General features: G+C 39.0%; 1 long non-coding RNA gene across 1 annotated transcript; it reads right to left on the reverse strand.

Annotated features, from left to right (window-relative positions):
* Window positions 1-5,624: 5,624 nt before the first annotated feature.
* On the reverse strand, window positions 5,625-6,753 carry LOC147180651 (uncharacterized). Its single transcript, XR_015097128.1, has 2 exons — window positions 6,341-6,753; window positions 5,625-6,155 (listed from the first exon to the last, which is right to left on the reverse strand). It is a non-coding gene; the product is annotated as an uncharacterized LOC147180651 (long non-coding RNA).
* Between the last annotated feature and the right edge of the window lie 18,292 nt (window positions 6,754-25,045).

Raw genomic sequence — 25,045 nt, forward strand, 5'->3', positions numbered from 1 at the left:
TTCATTGTCCTTAACGGAGTCACTGGGCTTGGATGACGCATGCTGAAATGCGGTCTTTCACGGTGTACAGTGAGACGACGGCAGAAATGAGCAAGAATGCTGAATCGTGCAAGGTGGCGCAAGACCTTTTAATTGTTAAATTCATTTGGTTCGTTCAGTCCGGTTGCCGTCAGGCATCGAGCCATTCAATTTGTCTTTATAAACTGGGCCATTTACTTCTTTGTCTTACCAATTTGATACTTGCAACTTGGTCAGAAGTGGGAATAACTTGGAAATTTTTTTGTTTCAAGTGCACAAAACAAGGTCCATAAAGGCATGCATCACTCACAGGAATATTTAAGCTTAACTTTTAAGATTGATGTCATTTTTGATGTAACAAATTCCCATGTCCTTTTTTTATTTAATTTTTTATTATTATTATTATTATTATTTTATTATTATTATTATTTATTTTTTAAAGAGCTCAGTATTGTTCATTCGGTAATGTCATCATCATTGCTCTTTATTTTTTTATTTATATATATATATATTTATATATATATATATATATATATTTTTTTTTTTTGTATGTGGGTGAGTATGTGTATGTGCGTGTTATTTTTTATTTTTTGATAATTTTAACAAAAACCGATACCAAATAAACCTTATATGATACATATTCATTAGTCTGTAAGGGAAATTGGTCCAATGAATTATTAAATCAATAATTAATTATTAAATGAATAATCAATTGACTCATTCATTGAAAGAGACTCAAATTTAATATTTTAATTAATTTTGAATCAGAAAGTGCACTTTTTTACGATTTTGTGAGTTCCTTGTTTAGCTTAGAGGTTAACTATAAATTGAGGAAACACACACAGTAAGCAATCAGGTTTCGATATTCGCGCACGTTGATTTTCTAACCCATGTGGGAAAAATCGACTTGGAACTTAAAAGAAGCAAGACTCTAACTACTGTGATAGGCAATAAAACAAGAACTAAAATGATAAAATAATCAGAAAAACAAAAACAGGAAAGGAGAAACGGTCTTAAACGAGGTGATGGATTTCCTAATCAAACCAACATGAGCTCCTTTCTCCGTAGAGACAGAAAATAACATGAAAACGCCGTGGACAAATGAATGAATTCAAGGTCAGCTCACTTGGTGGGTGGCAACGTAAGATGGCCGCCGCACATACAAGTAGTTCCTGTATATGTAAGACCAAAATTTGTTGTGAACAAAGCATGCACAGAACACAAACAAATGTTCAATGGAGGTCCCCCGATACGCGTCCATATGACCGAGAATAAGAGCATGTTCAGGTTTTTGTCTCATGTTTACGCAGCCTTGCAAAACTTGAATATTGCCAATATTCAAGGTCGTTGACGTAGTTACTGTTGCAGTTATAGAAAACGTCAATACTTGAGATGCAGATGCAGGAGTTCGGAATCAACATTGATATCTCATAACGTGACAAAAACATGAAACATTGATGCATTTGCAAAACGTTGACGTCATTGAGTGACAGTGAGGACACATTTGAAATCAGATTGGTTCAAGAAACAGTCCCATTGCTAATCATTTCAGAATGACAGATTTGAAAGAGTTTGAGCTGCTTAGTTTGACTGAATTCTGATTGGACAAAAAAAAAAAAATCCACATCCTGGATACGACAGCGTATTAGGGACACGTATACATATATATATTCAGAGAAAACCCACCGCAAATTTTGGATTTTTTTTCTCTCAAATTTGCGACTTTAGAAAATGGCAAATTTGCGACTTTATATAGTAACTCAAAAACTTACGAGAAATACACGTAGCGTACTACTCGACTGTTTGTGCCAATACTTTTCGGTCGGGTTTCCAAATAAGTAGCCTAATTGCGCTAGCATAGATTAATCATATCATGTTAAGCATTCGCTCTTTGAACCGTTGTGTACGGCCGCTCGCTTTGCGAAGGTCCACACCCGGACGATCAAGCATTTAAGTTCATTTGTTAAAATATATATTTACTTGTACATTTATGTTTCCAGAATTATTATTTACGCATTCATACATTGGTATCTATGGTATGCTAGCATCTGATTGGTCAGTGTTAGTCAGCTGATAGGAGATCAGGAAGTGTTGTCGCTCTGGCTGCGGTGAATGACGAGTAAAGTTTTAATTTAAGAATAAATCCGTCTCCATCCTGCCTTTTCATTTTATAAACAGTGTCCCATTAACCATCAACGAATCCTCACATGATTAGACCATGGCTACGCTACGTGTATTTCTCGTAAATTTCTGAGTTTTTTTTCTCGCAAATCTGCTACTATCAGTGGAGGCTGATGTCTGTGGATCTCACTCTGCGTCATCTATCCTTCCTTTCCTCAGTCTTTCCTTTGGTCTTTTGAGGTCTCCCTGATTTGTTGGAATGTAGATGCTTCTGGGGTTGGTGAAAGATTCTGGTTGGTAACCCGGTGGGGAGTAGGTGATGTGTGGTCGGTGCTAGATTTCACTTTTCTTTGATCCTTCCTCGGGTCTCCTGACAACCTCACGACTCCAGCTGGATTCTAAAGTATTCGGTTTAGGTGAACGCTATGGGATTTTTAATAGCTTTTGCTAAAGGGTCAGTTTTGTCTCGTTAAGTGCAGTGTTGTCACCCGCAAGACAAAATGGTGTCATGACATCATCTTGAGCCAGTGTAATGCAGAGTGGAGGAGGGGGGGGGGGTGTTCATTGACATTGATTGGTTGTCTCTGGCTGGCGCAGTGGACGGTCCTAGAAAGCTTGGACCCGGGCCCAGGGGAACATTTCTATTTTACACACGCACACACACAGTCACACTATGTGTGATGTTTCATTACAGTGCTTCAAGTCATTTCTGAGGTCACCTTTGAGGGATCGTTCCCTTTTGACCCGATGCCTGTCGTTACAATCGCAGTAAAAGCCTTAATCGAGAATCACAGATTTAACGGTTAACAAAGTGAAGCAAGGTGAGTGAGTGAAACGGTGACCCCCAGCTCCCAATCCGTCCATCCGTCCATCCATCCATCCATCCTGTGAAGTTAGTGTAAGTGCTAGACTGGCCTGCCAGCAGTCCAGACATGTCTAGTGTGAGCACTAACTCTTTACAACTAAAAAGTGAATTAGCGTGAACAATAAATGTGTTGTCTTTGCAGTGTATTCAATTGAGTTTGAAAAATATTTGCTAATCATTGTATTCTGTCATTTACGTGGTAACTTGATCGGAATCAGCTTTTCTGACAAACCTCATATATTTTTTTCATTATTCCAAGTCTCCGGCTACACAGACGGACAATCTGCCCCCGTTTCATTGCTGTTTGAACCTTTTGTACTAGGATGAAGTGGATTACCTCAATCCACTTAATTCTCTTTGTGTCTAGTTTCACACATTTGCTTTCACGGTTTTCCTCACACTCTCTTCTAAATTTCACTTGTAATAATAATAATAATAATAATAATTTGATTTTTTTTTTTTTTTTTTATCACAATGAATATTAGATTTGCTTTTATACCATACAGTATCATTTTGTACATAAGTATGCTTGCAGATCTTTTGGTTGTTTGTTGCTACAAACGCTGTTTATGCATTTCCGTACTCATTTGGTGCCGTGTATGAAGGGAAAGCGAAGAAGCGGGAACAGTGCCGCATTCCCAGCATCCCCTGGGGTCAAGTCTGTGAATCAGTTAAAGCGTAATTAATATTAACAGCAGAAGCCTATTTTTACATCAGCGCCTTTGTAGTTTTGTTTTTTCTGCATGCATGTGCGGTTGCTCATACGCACAACGCGCCATCTACCAACCTCGACGCGTGCACGCTCTCACAGCGTGTACGTAACGCAGCGCGTGCTTTGAGTGTATATTTTGTGTGCGCGCTTGCATGACAGAGAGATGGGGTGGGTGGGAGTTGGCCCAAGCAACCCTCCCACCTACAGCTCCAGCGAGGGGAAAGTAGAGCAGTGGAGCACACGTGAGGCGGCGAGAGCGTGGATTATTGCACTTGTCTGCGCGCATGCGCGAACATCCGAGGGAGGGATGAAAAGACTGCATGAGCAATATGCTCACACTGGCAGAGCATCTTTTTGTAGATTTGTGTTTACATGCCGTTTGAAAAAAAAAATGGATACACGCGTCTATTATATAGGCTGCGCTTATTAACTCATTCACTTAGAAAAAAATATATATATTTTTAACTCATTCACTGCCACTGCCAAACCTAGCATTTTTTATTCCTTTTTAGAAATACAGATATAAAATGTGTGATTAATCGTGAGTTAACTAGTGAAGTCATGCGATTAATTACGATTGCAAATTTTAATCGCCTGACGCCCCGAATTTTTAATAATCTTTAAGGCGCGTCAGGCAATAATTTTTTTTCATTGTAATTAATCGCATGACTTCAATAGTTAACTCACGATTAATCACACATTTTATATCTGTATTTCTAAAAAGGAATAAAAAATTCTAGGTTTCCATACTCTTGTTAACAAAAGTGGAAAAAAATGTTAAACTAATAGAAATAGTTCAAATGAATTTTTGACGTCTATAGCCGCCAATGGCAGTGAATGAGTTAAAATATATTTCATTTTAATGTGAAGCAATAGAATCATCATTGCAAATCAAAAACTCTCTTTGAGTTTCAACCTCAACGCTTACAGTAGACTGTTCAGTAATAATAATTTAATTTAAAATGGACAGATGGGCCACATCAGTCGTAAATGATGTTAAAATACAAGTGGAAATGTATTTCATGTATTTTAAAATGCCCATGTTAAATAGTTCATTTGGTCATAGATTTTATTATTTATATTTTATTTCTAAATAATTAAATTTTAATATTTAAAAATATACATGAAAATTGTGTTATTTTATACTTACGTAAAATATTTTATATTTATATATTATATATAATACATTATTTAATAGTTATATTATTGACAGTAATCAGGTTTATGAACGAAAACAGTACAAAATTCATGAAGATATGTTAAGATTTTAGATTTTAAGTCGCTGTAAAGTGAAAATAGACAGAATAACCCTGCCAAATTTCAGTGGTTGAAAAAAAAAAATCATTCAAAAATGAGGACTCAAGAGCATAGTACATCAATTATAGAAGTAAAAAAATTCACGCTATTGTCTCCGCCCCACAAATGTTTTGGGAGTGTCCACTAAATCTGTTAAACGACGCCCCTCTTAAAAGTGGATGCTATTTCATCTAGCAACTTAACGTATCCACTGGGCTTGGCATACAATACTAGGCTGTCGCCACGACAAGAGGTGCTAGCAACCAGCTAGCTTGTGAGCTAACAGACTCCCAAGGGTTCCTGTCGGCCAGCGGAGGAGTGGCTGACTGCTTACCTTGGAATTCCAGTAACTGCGCCGAGTTGTTCTGTAAATTGTGGCATCCAACAAAGACCCGTTTTCAGGGTGTAGGCATAGCTAGCTAGCTAACTGGAAGCTATAGTGGTAGAAAAGGGTCTATAAGTATAGCCAAGTCACGTGCAATTAAGGTGGACTAAAGTCTCAGGACTAAGGTCCTCAAGTTATTGTATAGTGGTGGAGCGATTGCTGCCTGAGTCAAGCATATCACCGGGCGCCATTTTAGCCACAACCCCAAAAAATCTAGAAAACTGGAATGATGAAAAATCAGAATAGCTTTATTTTTGTTGTACCACAAGGTGTAACAACATTGAATACATTTACAATCCGTCCAAAAGACATGAAAAAAGACCAACAGAGAGCGTATGAAAAGCCTGACGAGTGGCCCAAAGCGGGTTCCAGACTAGGTTTCTTAGATGGAAAAAGGGCAAACATAAGAAAGCGGGAAGGAAAAAAACAGCCCCGGACTACGAACAGTATGGATTTTGAAAGAGAAAAAAAACTCAGCAAACACACACGTGAATGCACAACAAACATCAACTCAAATACTTGCACATGGAGAAGTTGGGTGGTGGGGGGTATCGAGCGGGGGCACACATTAAAGCCCAGATACCAAAGGTTAGGGGCCCGCCACCTCCCAGCACACCTAGACTGCAACAGAGGACACAATGGGGACGATAGGCATTGATGCAGTGCGTCCATGTGTGTGCAAGTCAGTGTCCTCGGTCCCGGCCACCTCGCCGAAACACATCGTCTCGTTGCCGTGGAGACCACGTCGTGAGTCCTGACTGTGGAATGAAGCAAAGGAGGAGGACGGGTCAGGAAGATAAGAAGATTTTGCCAAGGCCTAAACTAAATATTAGACCTAAAAGTCTGATTTTAATTTCAGTCAGCCTTAAGTCTGGAACACGCTCCCACCAAAGAGACAAAGAAAAAGCAAAAATACGTTCAGCATGAATCTTTTGATGCTTACTGAACTGGACGACTGTTCGGTTCACCTTCTGCTCCACTGTCCCCTCCACGGACACGCTTGTTCGTCCCAGCTGTGAACAGGGAAGCCCCCCTTGAGCCAGACACAATCCCTCCATTCTCTTCATATGCACGTACTCGACGCCTCCTTCAAACTAGCGCACGCATGGACGAACACAACACGCGCCGCTCGGAGAGTAAAAAGCGCGTCCACCGGGGACATAACGTGCCCAGTAATGCACCGACATGGGTCGGCGGATGCAGCCGCGTTGAACCCGAGCTGTAGTTCTAGTTTATAAATGGGACTACGTGCTTTAGCGCGCACGTCTCACGCATTAAGACGTACGTTTAACGCACGCCACTTCTGACGACTGTTTCGGTCACTTTGCGTGCTCGTACTTAAATCAAGAGATTATTGTCGCGCTAACTAATCTGTCTGACATGATGTAATTGTGGGAATGCTATTGTGATTTTTTTTTAATTCTCCGCACTTTTTGGACGTGTAACAACTCCCACATAATACTTTATTTTTACACCGTTCAAATTACTTCCAGTATTCGCACAATTTAACATTAAATGTCGACTTTTTCCCTATTCATTTTCAATTCATTTTAGTACTTTAGTAATTTCCTGGGTTCAAACCCCGCTTGGACCACATTTTAGTACTTAATTAATTCATACATTTTTCAATTTACTTCAAACTTCAAATCTTAGCATTTAGCTAATAGCATTCAGCTTTTCAGCAGAAATTGCACTTTGTCTAGTATTACACTGTACAGTGGAACGTCGGAATTCGAACGTCTCAGAACTCATACAAATCGGACTTCAACACAAAAAATCGGAATAAAAAATGCAAATGTAAAATACACTTACTCAGCACTAAACTAAAGCATGCATTAACACTGATGCCATCACATCACAGCATAATAGGTAAGGTATTTTTTATTGTTTAAAATGCTGTACCGGGTGTATATGCTTTTAATATAAATAGAAATTAAAATGCGATTTTTTTGTTTTTGGAGCTTGAGAACGGATAAATTGCATTTACATTATTTCCTATGGGAAAACATATTTTGGAGTTTGAATAATTCGGAACGAATTGTGTTCAAATTCCAAGGTATTATTTGAACTCACAGTTAGATTAGATCTCCTTCAAATTTTGTTGCAGTTAGCGTTAAGCAAATCTATAGCATGTAAATGTGTTATTTTGCATAATTATTTTCAATACTTAAATATACCACATTTATGATACTAGATTCCTGAAGAGAATTTCATTGGAGCCTCTGCAGCATGTTTTTGTTGCACACCACTCATGCCAATTCCAATGTTTGGCGAAAAAAAATTCAGATGACCGATTAATCAGCCAATTAATAAAAAATATACACAGGTGGTCCTCTAGTTACGAACATCCGACTTACGAACATTCACAGATACGAGCAAAGGCTGACTGATGTCCATAAAAAGCTGTATTTTCGTAGTGCCCCTCTCTGGTTCAGATAATGGATGGATGGACGATGTAATTCAATGTGTTTTTTAATTAAAGTTATTTATTTAATCACCCCCCCCCCCCCAAAAAAAAATCTGACATTTTTTGATGATTTTTCTCTCTGTTTTAAAGTTAAACAAATTCCATAGGACAAAAATTTGTAAAACAGTCAACTGTTCCGCAGTAATATATTTTATTGTTCTAAACGTTAAGGGAGCAAGAAAGAAGATATTATATTCATTCTATATTTATTAAATTATTTGGCAGATTAATCAATTATCGGAATTTTATTCAGGCAAATATCGGAATCGACATCTGCTTCAGATATTATTTTTTTTTAAAGGAGCTAATATTGCTTTATAATATTTATTATGCTATAATACTATAATAATATTAACAGTATTTCTCAGTCACTTTATTAAAATACTATTACAAAACATTCATGAGTGCCCCACTTTACAAGTTACAACCCATTGCTATTATTCTTCTTCTTATTATTATTATTACCATCGTGTCTGTAAGGACAAGGGAGATTTTCTTCTAAAAAGTCATGCAGCAAAATGCGTTTCCAGAGATTATAATAAAAGTACGATTGTGTATTAGTGTGTGTGAGTGGCGGGCGGTCGGTTGGTGGGGGCCGCATGTGTGCTTATAGCTCAAAGGAGCTTAGACAGCAATAACTTATACTTTGTAGGGAAGCCAAGTAAATAACTGGTCAGATATTTTTTTAATACGAAACAAAAGGACTTTTTATGATCGAAGAAAATGGCTTGTGTTATTCCTGTCAGAGGGTCATAAACACCGTACTGTACATAAATCTGCCGCCTGTGTGAAATGTAGAAATGTAAACACACACACACACACACACACACACACACACACACACACACACACACACACACACACACACACACACACACACACACACAGTGCCTTTCTCAAAGTTGCATTTTAGGATACAAAACATTTTTTTGTCACGAGGTCTCAACCAGGGCTGCAACGAATAATTGAACATCTCAAATGTTCAAAGTTTGGGATCAATAAATTACCATAACAAAACGTTTTGCCAACTCTCCAATCTCATTCTCTAAAACCCATGTCACTCACCAGAACATGCCCCGCCTTTTAAAGCCGTACACACTCAGTCACAGATACTTCGGTCGAAAATATAAACGGTAGACAAATCGCGGCATTTTTTATGCAAAATTGGTGATCGATCGTCATGTCATAATACTCGATTCTAAAGATATTCAATAACTGGAGCTTTTATCTCAGCAGAAGGTTGTGGGGGAAAAAATGGCTGAACTTCAAGTAGTGCTTGCATATTTTGTTGTGCTTCTTTGGGCTGTATCGCAGGACTCGGGGAAGAAAAAAAAAAGAAAAACTGTACAAGTGTGCAGCAACGAGTTGAATTTCCAGCATTGAACTGAACGGCCGTTATGGCGAGCCTATTGTTGTTTTAATGCGCATTGTACATTAAAAGATCAACATGCAAGCACGCACGCACGCACGCACGCACGCACGCAGGCTGGCTTATGTTTAAGCGTAATTACTCCAGAATGGAGCGCCGGCATTAGGTTGCATGGAAAACTCCTTCATCCAATTGAATGAAAAACATCACTCTGACATAACGCTCGGCCGCAGAGATGGATCCCCCCCCCCCCCCCCCACCTCTGTATTATGAATATCTGATGATGTCATAGAGGATAAATTGGGATTCTGGTTTGGTTTTGACAGCGGGCTCGTCATTTGAACGCTTATGCTATTTTTACTATTGAAATTATAAGACAATTTATAATAATAATACACTAACCCATTATATTCACTTTACAATAGTGTGTACACTGGGGAAAAAAACCGGAGTTAAAATAAACAAGAAAAAAAGTAATAAAATAAGGATTTATACAGATTTTTACTTAATTTGTACAAAATGATCTGCCAATTGAACAGGAAAATGTAACTTGTCAAGATTAAACACAGCAAGTCTTAAACCCCCCACCAATATCTTAAAACTGATATTTATACCACCAGTGGATATAGAAAGTCTACACACCCCTGTTTAAATGCCATGTTTATGTAAACTTATATTTCACTATTAATGTGACTCATAACTTGCCCCGCTCAAGGTTTTTTTTATTTTTTATTTTTTGAGACGGGAAATAACAATAAACCACTAAGGTAATATTGTTGCACAAGTGGTCACACCCTGATAACTCGGAATGTGGCTGTGTTCACAATTATCCAACTGCATTCAAGCACACAACTGCCACCATTAGAAGTGCCTCTGATTGACTTTGAATGAATTTCAGGTGTTCTTGTAGGCTTTTGCCAATCTTTTTTCAAAGTATTCGTGCTTAATGCTCACCAGGACACAATTTGGAACTGTAATTCCCTCCAGCTTGTCCCCAAGGCCCCAAAAGAGCCCAAACATTTTATTAAATTTGTATTTATTTATTTTGAAAATGCTTCATTTTAATTTACTTTAATGAGTTTTAGTATTTTATGCAATATTTAAAATAAGAAAAGGCACTTAGTTTTGTGTACTACAATTCTCAAGACTAGTTGACCTTCCTTCTACTGTAAGGACGTACATCAATCAATCAAAATCAATCAAACTTTATTTATATAGCACTTTTCACACACAAAAATGCAACTCAAAATGCTTTACATGAGTTAAAAGTAACTCAAACAATAAAGGACCTAAAATGGAACCCTGAGGCACACCACATGTTATGGCATAGACTTTTGAGAAGCATGAGGGGAGGTTTTCAATACAGAATTTTTTTTGTTTAAAATGAACACCGGCAAGAGATGATATTAAGTGATATAAATGAAAACTAAGGACATTGTTTATATAATTACAATTTTACTTAGTTTTATACACATAAGACGTAGTTTTATTATTTGTTAAAAACAATTTTTTTTGATTTTATTTCGTTAACAAAAATATTTTCTCAATTTCAGATTATTTGTTCATTTTTGTTAATTGTAATAACCTTGCTCCACAACATCATCTCAAGTGATCTTTATCTTGAAGTGTTTAGTAACTCATGTCCAATAGTGGCTTGGAATTAAATACACTTCATTCCTACAGGGGGAGCCCAAGAGCAAAAAAGTCAGTAATTCCTGAACTGCTTGAAGTGAATATTGGCTGAGATCCAGAAAGCCGAATCCATATCAAGTGATCAAAATGACCTTCTCACTAATGGCAGCCAGGTCACTACCGACAATTTGCTGCTTAAAGGGGTTGACGGTGCAAGGAGAGGCTACTGATTTGGACCCTGGAGGATTTACCCCTGTCACCAGAAATACACCCGTAGGTACAAATGGATCATGTAACCTGTTGTCTTGCCTCTTCACAACTGAGTTGTGAACAGGAAAAAAAACATTTTCACTGCCATTGACGGCTATAGACGTCATAAATTCATTTGAACTATTTCTATTAGTTTAAATTTTTTTTCCACTTTTGCTAACGAGTATGAAAAACAAAAAATAATTTACATTTTGAGCAGTTTTTTTTAAATTTGGGATTAATCGGGATTAATTAAGATTTAAAAAAATTAATTGCCTGACGCCCCTAATTTTTAAAAATCTTTTATTTTTAAAGAAAATACATTAAAAAAAATAATTTTTTTAAATCTTTTTTTAAAAAGAAAAATTATAAAAAATTAATTTTTAAAATACAATTTTTAATCGTAATTAATCGAATGACTTCACTAGTTACCTCACGATTAATCACAAATTTGATATCTGTTCTAATACAATAAAAACATTCTCGGTTTTCATACTCTTTTTAACAAAAGTGGGAAAAATGTTCAACTAATAGAAATAGTTCAAATGAATTTTTGACGTCTATTGCCGTCAATGGCAGTGAATGAGTTAACTGCACTAGATTTATTTTAATACATCTCATAATTTGCATTGCGCGGCCTCCGCGAGCGCATTCCCACCATGTATTAGAAATAGAAATGGAAAGATGAGGCCACATGATCCTATTATGTTCACCTCCACACTATCAAGGCCAAGCGGGAAAGCTGCCGATGTATTTTGATGTCTCCTGAATAGATTAACCCTCTTGAAAGTGCTCCACAATCTGGCACGAACCCTTCTCCGCCACAGAACATCCTGAAGAGTGCGCATTTCCCTCGCCTATCTCCCAACCCCAGGTGTCGATTCATTTTCCATCTCCTTTATCGAGGGTAAATCCATCCCATCATCTTTTCGGATTCTCCGGCCTTCTGTCACCCGCGCCGCTCTCCTCTATAATCTTTACCCATCTCGTACTGTGCCGCTTGGTACATCCCACCCGCCCCGGGACGAGAGCACGCGGCCAGATGTGCGGGGATTCCGCTGCGGAACAGCTGGGCCGCGGTGCTGCACATGCATCAATATCAAACATGCTTCTCACGAGCATACGAGGACGTGAATAAAAGAGATAATAACAGATGTAACCGCGTGCCTTCGAGTGTCGGGACTCCAGCACGCGCAGACAGCTTTATGCCACTTATTTAACATTGAAAACTCATCTGACAATTAAGTAGCCACTGCTCGGTATCACGTTTCGTTGGCCTACTAGCTAAATGCTAACATGAATGGAAAACGCCATTGACATGCTAATAGTTAGCATCAATAGTAACGATCTTACAGCTCTTTAAGCAATTAAGCTGAACATACAATATTTGAGTTTTACTTATTATAACACAAAGGGAGGAGGGAATGAGCTGGGACATAAAATTGAAACATTACGTTAAATACAGTAAAACTAAGGTCGATGAACTGCAATAGCAGTCATATTATACGGAGCTGCTTTATTACAGTTTTGGAATTTTCGTTTTAATTAGTTTTCAGGGTGGTTCTGTTAGTTTTTATTCGTTTTAGTTAGTTTTATCCATCCATCCATTTTCTTAACCGTTTGTCTTCACAAGGGTTGTGGGTGGGGGGGTGCTGGAGCCTATCCCAGATGGCTACGGGCAGTAGACAGGTACGCCCTGAACTGGTTACCAGCCAATTTTTTTATGTTTATTATTTAATTTAATAAACACCATGGTAAAAAGTAACACATTTCTTACGTAGCGTTGCATTTCGGCTGAGTTAAATGAAAAAGCAGGCGAGCTGAGCCATTGGAGCCAAAAGTCAAGCAGGCAAAATTGTCGCCTAGGAGCGACGTCATCTGAAGGTGCTTTTCTATTGGCTGCTGCTCGATGACATCACTTCTGTGTGACACACTTTCAAATGTCTTTATTCCTGTTAATATTGAAAAAAATATACTTAAAATCACATTTAAAATCATCCCCAAAGACTAAAACGAAGGACATTTTTGCTATAATTATAATTATAATTATAATTCGTTTTAGTTAGTTTTGTAAACATAAAATGTAGTTTTAGTTTATTTTTGTTTTTTAACTCATTCACTCCCATTGACGGCAATAAAAGTAAAAAATTCATTTAAACTTTTTCTATTACTTTTGTTAACAAGAGTATAAAAGCCTAGATTTTTTGGGTACATTTAGAACAGATATAAAATTTGTGATTAATCGTGAGTTAACTAGTGAAGTCATGCGATTAATTACGATAAAACATTTTTTATCACCTGACGCACTTAATAATAAAAAAATCATTAAAAAAATAATAATAATTGTAATTATTATTTTTTTTAGTTTTTAAGAATCTTTAAAAAAAAAAAGATTATTAAAAAATTAGGAGCGTCAGGTGATTAATTTTTTAAATCATAATTAATCGCATGATTTCACTAGTTAACTCACAATTAACCACAAATTTTATATCTGTTTTAATACAATAAAAAAAAATCGGAAAATGTTAAACTAATAGAAATTGTTAAAATGAATTTTTGACATTTATAGTCAATGGCAGTAAATGAGTTAAAAATCATTTTTGTTTTTATTTTATTTTGTTAACGAAATAGTTTTTTGAATTTTTGTTTTTTTCGTTAGTTTTCGTTAACCAAAAAAACCTTGCTGCTAAGACAGAATACTGTGTGCCAGTTTCAAGAGGAGGGCTTGTGTGATGTCATTCATTACGCCGGTTCAAATTGCAATTTTTGCGGCTTCCGAGTCATATTCTCTCCAAAATGGAGTTCCAAGTTCTTCCTCAACAGCAATCAAATGGTCTTTTCTGACCTTCTGATCCCAGAGCCAAATCTTTAGTGAGCGTCGGAAGTCATACCTTTACACGCTATATTATGTTGGGAAGTAGCAGAATTTGTTTACGATGATCCGTTCCTGCTATGTATTAGCGTAGCGTATCACTAACTTACGCTAACATAATATCAAAGTCATAACTATGAAATATATGAATACAGTATATAGAAACAAATAAATATATAAAACAATCCCACGCTACAACGTAAACCAGCTCGCCAATCAATCACTGTCAGCTACCAACCAATCATGATAAACCTCCTTGATGACATCATCGAAGCTATCTCAATGTGAAAATGACCTCGAACATTTGCGAGCTGCGAACCGCGCACATCCTTCCTAGCTTTTCTTCGGGAACTACCGGGGGGGGGGGGGGGGGGGGGATGCTAGGCGCTAAGCTAACTGTCTCCGCACTGCACCAACTCATGCTGCGTTAGCATGCTAGCGCGGCTAAACACTGTCCTTAACGTGTAGGTCTCACTGAGCATCTCTTCTCGTGTCGCGCGGCGACTTATTCATCTTATTTACTCATCCTGAGCCGAGAACTCGTTTTACATATCTTGACGGTCTTGGTTAAGTTGTTATGCTCCAAACGGGTAAAGAGATCATTGTTCCCTGATCACAGAATTTGACTGTGTAAAGGGTTAAGTAAGGCCTTCTTCTGTGTTCCCAGATTTTTTTTTGTTTGAGCGGGTCAGGCGGCTCGGCATCATAACAACTACTTTTTGACAAGCGTGCGATTTATTTAAGTGACACCTCCCGGCAGAGCAGCAGCGAGCAGCTGTCAGCAGCAGGCGTTGGCAGGCGCACAATTCACACACACACACACGCACACACGGACGCGCGCACACACACAAACACTTTGCTCTACATAAGGAAAAATATTTTGGGTATGAATATGCAGATGAAATCCAAGAAAAGGTGTAAAGTGTGGAGTCATCAGCAGGTTTTTGCGATTTTTGGCGATTAAAAACACGTTAGTATGAAGTGTTCAATGACACTTGATGGCACCTGAAGGTGTCATTAGCTGTAAAAGTCACGTTATGTTCTGATTCTGTCCTTGTGCAAATGTCTGGCTGACATTTTCACATTAGAAGATGACGTCACTTTTATGGCCTTGCCCCTCGATGAAAACAATTTAATTCGTTGGAATATTGTTCTACCGTATGTTTTTTTTTTTTAGGGCCGATACCGATACAGATTATTAGTAGTCAAGGATGCCGATAACCGATATTTGGAGGCAATATTCATTATCAATAAAAGGGAAAATATTGGCAACAACATACAAATTCCAGCTCTTAATTATTATTATTTTTTTAAGCATGCTTACTTTTAGGGTTCGTAAAATAATGGAGTTAAAAAAAAAATCTTAGTCAATAGACTAAAGTTCAGGGATCTCTCAGGGGCAGTAGCATGTCTTCAAAAGTTAAATTAAAATTTAAGTCAATTTAAGACAGCTGGGATAGGCTCCAGCAACCCCGCGACCCTCCCTGAGGAATAAGTGGTTAAGAAAGTGGTTGGTAAATAGTTCCCTATTGTTTACTACAGTTTTCCTAAATTTTTAAATATCTTAAGTATTAACATTTTACTTATCTTAATTTCAATCAAAAACAGTAAGTGCAGAGAGAAAATTTAAATAATGAGTTCCCTGAAGTTAACACTTTTTCAAATGGATCTATTATCGGCCGTATGATTCTTCAAAATGGCCGATGCCGATATTCATCAAAATATCGGGGGCCGATAATCTTTGGATTGTCACATCTTAGGGGTCAAGCACTAGATTTCAAGGTCGGACAAAGACTAACCACAAACCTTTGTTGCCGCTAATACAGTGCTACAAACTGCTTTCTTTTGTCGAGCGGGTTCATATTGGTTAAGTAACCACAAACATTTTCAAAATAGAGTAGAGTAGCCATATTGTGTTCTGTCAAACTACCAAAGACGCGCTTATTTCGCCGGGAAAAAAAAGTTTGTTTCAATACACGGGAGCATCTGACCAAAAAGCAAAGAGAAACGAGCTTTTTGTGAAAAGAAACAGAGACTTTGATGTTAATATTTGCTTGTGATAAATCAAACTACCATGACACATACGCCGCTTATACCATACATGCGCGTATTCTTTTTGACATCTTACTTTGAATTCATTACGCCAAGACAAGGAAAAGAATGGAGTAGAAGAATAACATAATATAATAACTCACGGGACAAGTTTGGCCATGTCACAAAAGCTCGCCCGACTATGACAATTGTCAACTGTGGGTGTGTGAAGCCCTTTGAGACTCTTTTGTGATTAAGGGACTTGACTAAATGCACTGATTTTAAATGGGAATGATTGGCCGGAGTCGGCTGAATTCCATCCGACAACGGCGCACAAATGGCGCAAAAAAAACCAAAAAAACTTACACCCTGTAGAAGCCAATACAAAAAAAAAAATGAAGTCAATATAAAAATAAGACAATAACGTAGTAACTGACCAATAACATAATAAAAATCCTAAACCTATAATGTCATAATTTTTGTGTCAGGCGATTAATTTTTTTTAATCGTAATTAATGACATGACTTCAATCGTGAACTCTCGATTAATCACACATTTTACATTTGTTCTAAATGTACAATAAAATGTACACTATTTTTCCCCCTAAATTTTCATAATCTTGTTAGCATAAAAGTTCCGTTCAGTCCGTCAAAACCAACATTCCCACCTGGAACTCCCCGTTGTCCCAAAGTTCCGTCACTACAATGTCATCTCGCGGCGCATATTTTCGCAAAAGAAGAGCGGATGGAAACGGGCATAAGTCGCGTGTCCGCGTTTTCACAAAATTCGCATGAAAAATTCGAAAACATTTGGATGAAAACCTGACTAATGATACAGTCATTTCATAATAATTCGTAAAATTGAGTTAAAATTAAAAAGATGTACTGTACTGTAGGAAAACGAGTGTGATATTGATTTATGTTGAGGTCATTTTTCTGCCACTAGATGGCATAACTGCATTTGTAAAACGATGGTGACAGCTCAGTGCATTTTTCTTTTCACATTAAAAACTATCTACGAAGCCCCTAAAGTGAAAAACAATTTGAAACGTGTTTCTCGTTAGGACGAGAAAGTTTCTCTTTGTCCAAACAGATCAGGTTCTTACAGAGATGGCGGGACTAGAACACACGCGCGCACACACACGCACACCCATCTCAATGTTTGCTGTTCGTGCAGCCTTGGTGGTAGTTATGTAATGTTTGTTGTACATCGCCACCAGACGAGCGAGACGCATGCCAATGAGGCGACTCCCTCCTCTCAAATGTTCGGGGAGCTTGTCCATCAGCTCGTTTCCAAGTTACCTGCTAAAAAATGTAGTTAGTAATGTAATCCAAGTACCATAATATTAAAGTAATGTAACTGGATTACTTTTGGATTACTCCAATATCGAGTATGCTCAGGATGGATGGATAGATAGATAGAGAGAGAGAGAGAGGCGGGGGAGGGGGTGGATGGATAGATTGATGGATGGATGGAGAGAGAGAGAGAGAGGGGAGAGAGAGGGAGGGAGGGAGGGAGGGAGGGGGAGAGGGATGGATGAGGAGAAAGAGCGAGGGATGAAGGGAGGGAGAGGGGGAGAAAGAGATGGGTGGATGGATGGATGGATGGAGAGAGAGAGAGAGGGGGAGAGAGAGGGGGAGGAAGGGAGGGAAAGGCAGGGGGAGAGAGGGAGGAAGGGAGGGAGGGGGAGAAAGAGATGGGTGGATGGGTGGATGGCTGGATAGATGGATGGAGAGCGAGAGAGAGGAAGGAAGGAAGGGAGGGAGGGGGAGAAAGAGATGGGTGGATGGATGGATAGATGGATGGATGGAGAGAGAGAGAGAGAGAGGAAGGAAGGGAGGGAGGGGGAGAAAGAGATGGATGGATAGATGGAGAGAGGGAGGGGGAGAGAGAGAGAGGGAGGAAGGGAGGGAGGGGGAGAAAGAGATGGGTGGATGGATGGATAGATTGATGGATGGATGGAGAGAGAGGGAGAGAGGGAGGGGGAGAGGGATGGATGAGGAGAAAGACCGAGGGATGAAGGGAGGGAGAGGGGGAGAAAGAGATGGGTGGATGGATGGATGGATGGAGAGAGAGAGAGAGGGGGAGAGAGAGGGGGAGGAAGGGAGGGAAAGGGAGGGGGGAGGGAGGGGGAGAAAGAGATGGGTGGATGGATGGATGGGTGGATGGCTGGATAGATGGATGGATGGAGAGAGAGAGAGAGGAAGGAAGGCAGGGAGGGGGAGAAAGAGATGGGTGGATGGATGGATAGATGGATGGATGGAGAGAGAGAGAGAGAGAGGAAGGAAGGGAGGGAGGGGGAGAAAGAGATGGGTGGATGGATGGATAGATTGATGGATGGAGAGAGAGAGAGGGAGGGGGTGAGAGGGGGAGAGGGATGAGAGAGGGAGGTTGAGAGAGAGAGGGGGAGAGGGATGGATGGAGAAAGAGAGGGAGGAAGGGAGCGAGGGGGAAAAAGATGGATGGGTGGATGGATGGATGGATAGAGAGAGGGAGAGGGGGAGGGGGGGATGGAGAGATGGATGGATAGATAGATAGATGGTCATCCAATGAGGATGACGATGTATGACACTAACTGCAAAATGAACTTTTATCCCACTCACAAGTTTAGCCATGTATATGTTGTGTATGATGTTTAAATAGTGAATTGGTGGGAGGAAGATTTGTTTGGAAGGCGTAACTCGCATTATGGTTGTAGGCTAGCGGGCTAGCTAGCAAGAAGCTACAGCGCGTAGCATGCCGCTGGACTCTCAGATCAAACTTTCGCTCCGAGTAAGTTCCAGTGAATACCGGTCGCCATTTCCTCCTCCCGTCCGTGAAGCTTTTTCAAACTGCCCGCGTGTGGAGGACACGACTCGTCAGTTCGTTCGTCCCCACCTCCCCGACATGTAGCAATGGTCACTCTCGCACGGGCGTGCACGCGCGCTCTGTCGCTGTCTCTCATCGTAGAAATTGTAACCCCTCGAAGTAATCTCCATTTTTAATAAATGTACCTGTAATCTGATTACATGTTTTTTCTTGTAATTGTAACGGAATACAGTTAAAAAAAAAATTGGGGTGGGGGGGGTAATCTAATTGCGTAACGGCGGTACATGTATTCCGTTACTCCCCAAGCCTGCAAGCGACAGACAGGCCGACTTGAAGAGTCTCATTCGATCAGGTGTGTTGCCGCTTGATATCAGGCAGGCGTAAGCACGAGCAAGGTTCCGCGCTTTCCATTTTGCTTGCCGCGCTCCTTCTCCACCAGCCGACTCCCGAGTCTCTTCCAGGCCCTGTTTCCATAGTGACGGGTTACCATGGAAACTAGGTGACAGTGCGGCGTATCCTGTCTTCTTAATGCAGACGGGAGGTGTTTAAGGAGGGAAAGTTTCCTTTTTTAGTCGCTATGTTTGCCGTGGTGAAGACTCGATTATATATTACATTTTGGTGGAACTGCATTGCGTTGAATGAAGCAATTCATGCACACGTAGTTAAGCTCGTCTAAAACATTTTTTATTGATTTATGGGATGACACTCATACGGGAAAACAATTTATACGGTGTGTGTCAAACTTAAAACCCGTGTGCATCATTTTTTTGTGGTTCACTAAACCAAATTATATCTTGATTATTTGCTTAATGGTTTTTTTTGTTTCATTTTGGCAGAAAGTCTGCCCATAAATTGCATTTTTTGTTTACTTTTTTACAGACATTCACTACCGCCAATTTTTAAGCGTACTTAACTCATTCACTGCCATTGACGGCTATAGACGTCAAAAATTCATTTGAACAATTTCTATTAGTTTAACATTTTTTTTCCACTTTTGTTAAGAGTATGAAAACCTAGAAAAAAATGAGCGTACATTTAAAACAGATGTAAAATTTGTGATTAATCGTGAGTTTACTATTGAAGTCGTGCAATTAATTAAAATTTTAAAAAAATAATCGCCTGACGCGATTTAAAAAAAAAGAAAGAAAAGATTATTAAAAATTAGGAGCGGCAGGCGATTACAATTTTTAATCGTAATTAATTGCATGACTTCACTGTAACTCACGATTAATCACAAATTTGATATCTGTTCTAAATGTACAATAACAAAAATTCTAGGTTTCTTGTTAACAAAAATGGAGGGGGGGGGGAATTTAATATAAATACTTCAAATTAATTTTTGTCATCAATGGCAGTGAATTAGCTAGTAGCTAATATTTTATCACAGATTTTTCTCTGTAATTTGGGGATTTTACAGACTAATGTTACTGCAGACTCGCAGACAATCAATAAGCACGGACAAGGAGGAAAGATCGCATAAAAGACAGAGTGGAAAGTGTTAACTGCAAAGCAGAACTGCACATCTACAGTAAACATCGTTAGCTAATTTAATATAGCCAACCACCGCTAGTTAGAACAAATTATAATCCCCCCGTAGCTGCGGTTGCTTTTTTAACCGCTTTTTTGAACAAACATTAAAGGTGAAGTCAACCCAAACGTTTTTGCGGACAATAATATGTTCTACGCAGCCCCACGAGTCTAAATACGGCATTCTGGTTAATTTTGCATTAGTGGAATATGAGTTAAGCAGCATAATCCAGCGGCCATTTTGTCACTTGCTGTCGAGTAAAGCTGACTTCAATGTTGCTCAGGTCTCAGGTAACAACCAATCACAGCTCAGCTTCAGAAAACAAGCGTGCTGTGATTGGTCAATGATTGAGCAATGGCCACCCCCTGAGATAGATAAAAACTGGATTTTGCTACATAACTCATATTACACAAATGTAATATTAATCAGAATGTCATGTTTAGACGAGTGAGGTCACATATAACAAATTATTGTCAAGAGATGTTTAAGGTTGACTTCGCCTTTAACAAAATAAACAAATAGACGCTTGCCCAGAGGCACTCGACGCGTAGACGAGCTAACGGGTTAGGCATTTAACAGTCACTCACCCGAGCCAACTCTACACTCTGATTCGCGGACTCCTACGTCAGTCAACAGGCCAAGCCCCGCCTTTTCAAGCGACACACATTCAAAGTCACAGATCTCACAGTGTACAGTCTGCCCATAAAGTCTGGGTACATGGTAAAAAAAACACATATTCCTTAAAACAAAACAATTATTGAACAATGTAATCTGTAATTTTCATCGAGTACACCTGAATTTTGCAAAGTGCATCAAATTATGCATTAAAAATGCTGCAAATCATGTTGAAAGTATTATTAATCAACATTACAATTGAATTAAAAAAATGGTTTTAACTCATTAAAATTCATTTTAACTATTTCTATTAGTTAAACTTTTTTTTTTCAGTTTTTGTTAACAAGAGTATGAAACCTAGATTTTTTTTCTGTACATTTAGAACAGATATAAAATTTGGGATTAGTTGTGAATTAACTAGTGAAGTCATGCGAATAATTACGATTACAAATTTTAATTGCCTGATGCCCCAAATTTTTTATAATAACAAAAAAAATTATTATTTTATTTTTTTAATAATCTTTTTTTATTTTAAAGAAAAGATTATTAAAAGTTAGGGGCGTCAGGCGATTACAATTTTAAACCGTAATTAATTGCATGACTTCACTAGTTAACTCACGATTCATGACAAATTTTATATCTGTTCTAATACAATTTAAAAAAATAAAAAAATTCTAGGTTTCCATACTCTTGTTAACAAAAGTGGGAACAAATGTTAAACTGAATTTTTTACGTCCATAGCCGTCAATGGCAGTGAATGAGTTAAGGAGTATGTGTTTATACCATGTGCCCAGACTTTATAAACGCTCTGTAGAACATTAGGAATTGGACCCCAAGTAGACAAAAATAATGCTGGCACCTCACATGCACATTTTGTATTGGTATCACTTAACCCTCATGATAAACAAATTACTTTGCTTGACACCCCCCCCCCCTCCACCCACCCCCACTAAATCCCTTCTTCACATACATTATATATATTATTATACGTGGATCGTCATTTATTTCCTCCTAAAATGAAATTGTGTTCCTCCAGGCCACTGAGTTCTTCGTGAGTGCTCAAAATAACAGCGCACAGAGATAAAAGTTATTTTTCCGTTGCCTTCAATCTCGGAACGGAGAAAAGATAACAAAGCTCCTCACGTGCACCGCAAGGGAGGGAGGGAGTCCGACGCGGTTAGAACTTGAGCACTCTAAGTGCTCCTCAGTTAATCCAAATGTGGGGCACATATTGAGAAAAACCCGACACTTTGAGTGCCCGATTACACTGTAGCATCGGAACATGATAAAAAAAAATAATAATTAAGAAACATGTTGAATTTTCACATAACCATCACAGTTGATTTGAATCCAAACACTCCTCCAGTCCTTGATAATCTCGAGCAAGCAGAAGGTGCCAAACAGCTGCCGCTGCTGAGCTGCTACTAAGAAGGTTGACGCCACTGCTAAGAATCTTTAATTTTTTTTATTCATCTGATTGCATGACTGCGTTTTGTAGCATTCAAAGCACAATTTACTGGTATGAAGTCGGACTTTTCTGACTTCATACCAGGAAGTGAGCTCGGGAACCCCCCTTTGAACCCGTACATCCGAGTTTTCTGACCTCACTCGAAAATGGCGAGCCCCATGGAGAGGCAGACCGTGAATGGCAAAACATCATTGCCAAAATTCTGAACAGATATGTATTTATGTTAATGTATTATTTAATTAGTTATTTGAAATAGGTTCACGTTCACAACGTGATTTGAAATGACTGCGTTAAGCAGAACGGCAAATAATGTATCGCATTCAGCCATCTTTGTTGTTTACATTTGCCTTCAACGCTTTGAGGTCGGGACTGGAAGGATCCAAGTGAGATATTCCCAAATTCCCACGCTCCTCGAATGTAGCATTAATTCCCGTGTTGAACATGCTAGCTGTGTCAATCTTAGGTTAGCTTAGCAATTAGCATGGCTTCTCCATCTTTTTCATCATCCCTTTGTGAGAATGATACTTGACAGAAATGTAGTTTATTTGTGGCCATATAAGCGATTATTACTATCTTAGGAGTGACTCCACAACATGTTTAGGCGCACTAATAGCCAGCCGAACCTTGTTGCTAGCTAGCAGCTGTGTGTAAGAAGCGCAGACCTTCCCTCCGCCTCTGACTACCCGCGGTAGGTGACGTGAATACAGTGAAGGTTTTTGGGACCACATTAGCCTGTCAATTGTGTTTTGCATCGTTTGTTAGCATGAAGCTAACCCGACTTTATTGAGACAAAGCAATGTGTTCCCTTGAGTACAATAACAAAGTATTTGTACGTTGTTGCTTCCCACTATTGCAGGGGAGAAAAACTGAGGTGGGCTGACGTCTTTTGTGGCACAGCACGTCTCTTTTGTCCCAGGACACTCAACTGGCATAGTGAAAAATAGCTCACAAATAGCAGCTCGCTCTTATTTAACACGAGCGACGGCGCTATTGAGTGTCCGCTGTATTGCTTGTGACAGTTCTGGCCTGGGTTGGGCTATGCAGCTCACAGCAGTGGCTCTTTGATTGTTGACCACGGTGATTTCACTGGATGGACCACAGACAAAAAAAAAAAGAAAAGAAAAGAAACCTTTTGTGTGTGTTTTTTTTAGATGCTGCTGTTTTTTGTTTTTTTTTTGCTTATGGTTTGATGTGCAGTGTTCCACTCCAGCGTTGATGTGCGTTTGTTCCTCTTGTGGGATTGGAGAAGCACTGTCAATGGTGCTTGTCATTTCTCTTTATAGAAGTCTGACTTGCATGTGAGTTTGATGTCAACTGTCTGGGGAAAAAAAAAGATTGGTGTGCTTTTAAAAGAGAACACTTGTGCTTGATGTGCTGCCCTTAAAATAAAGCCAGATATCCCCTACTGTACAACAATTTTAGTCAGGTCCCTCCGAATTTGTATTCAATCATTTTCGGGACAATTCTAAGAGTCGACCAAACTCTTGGGAGTAATTTAGCAAAGTGCATTCCCAGTTCACAAAGCAAGGTCCATAAAGGTCTGCTTGGGTGAGATTGGTATGGGAGAACTTGAGAGCCCTGACCTCAATCAACTTCAGTATTCGGGACCCTATCAACAAAGCGGTTTGTGTGACAGCTGTGAAAGTTCTGCCAACTAGTCAACAATGATGGTGCTTTTTTTTTTTTTTTTTTTTTTTACAAAGCCATAATGGAGTCTTTCCTCACCCCCTTCTGTCACCATCTGCTGCACTGCAGCCAAGGACAAGGGCAGACTCCGGCGTATCACTCACTTTGCAGTGAGGCTGATTGGACGCACTCTGCCTTCCCTCCTTGGCCTCCATTTTTGTGTGTGTGTGTGTGTGTGTGTGTGTGTAAAATACAGGATCACAGCCTCATGCTATAAACATCAGCTGCTACCCCTTTGACACTGTAGTGTCAGGAAAAAGTGGTACAGCCCTTTCACACCAACACCTCTTACATCCTTCAAGCATACCAGTAAAGTGTGTAAAGTACCGTATGTATCAAGGCTCGAAATGAAGTTTTGTATCGCAAAATTAGCATTTTGCGCCCAATAGCAAAACTGAGAATCATTGCTTCGACAGTCCCACAAAGCATGTTACGTCAACTTTGTGAGGGAAGTAGGCATTTGAGACAAGCGCTACACCGCAGCAGCTAGCTAGTGTTAAGTTATTAACATTGTTTTTCAGTTTTAAATTATATTTTAGTCGTTTATAATTATGTTAACTCAGTATGGCTGTATGAATAGACCTATATTCTTATCTGTGTTACTTTCATGAGAAAGAGCAACGGGTCTGTCTATTCATTCGTAATCTAAAGGGAGGTTCCGGGGATTCTGCTGTGTCGGAAGGGAGTCAGGCTTATTATTATTGTATTTTTTCTAATCTGATTTATACCCATGGGAACGGATTCTCTTGTATTCAGTTGTAACCAGGTGTGTTGTGGGCTGACCTTTTTCTGAACCCTTTTTGTGAATAAATAACGATGTGAGCTGGAGAGAGATCATCACATTTGAACAGAGACATCGCTTGGATGGTTTGTCTTATGTGGACCAGAAGCTTCTGGTAATTAAAACCTTTGCAAAGGAACTT

This window comes from Leptonotus elevatus, chromosome 1 (genome assembly GCF_054856555.1).
Source record: "Leptonotus elevatus isolate MCC_2025b chromosome 1, RoL_Lele_1.0, whole genome shotgun sequence".
Lineage (NCBI taxonomy): Eukaryota > Metazoa > Chordata > Actinopteri > Syngnathiformes > Syngnathidae > Leptonotus > Leptonotus elevatus.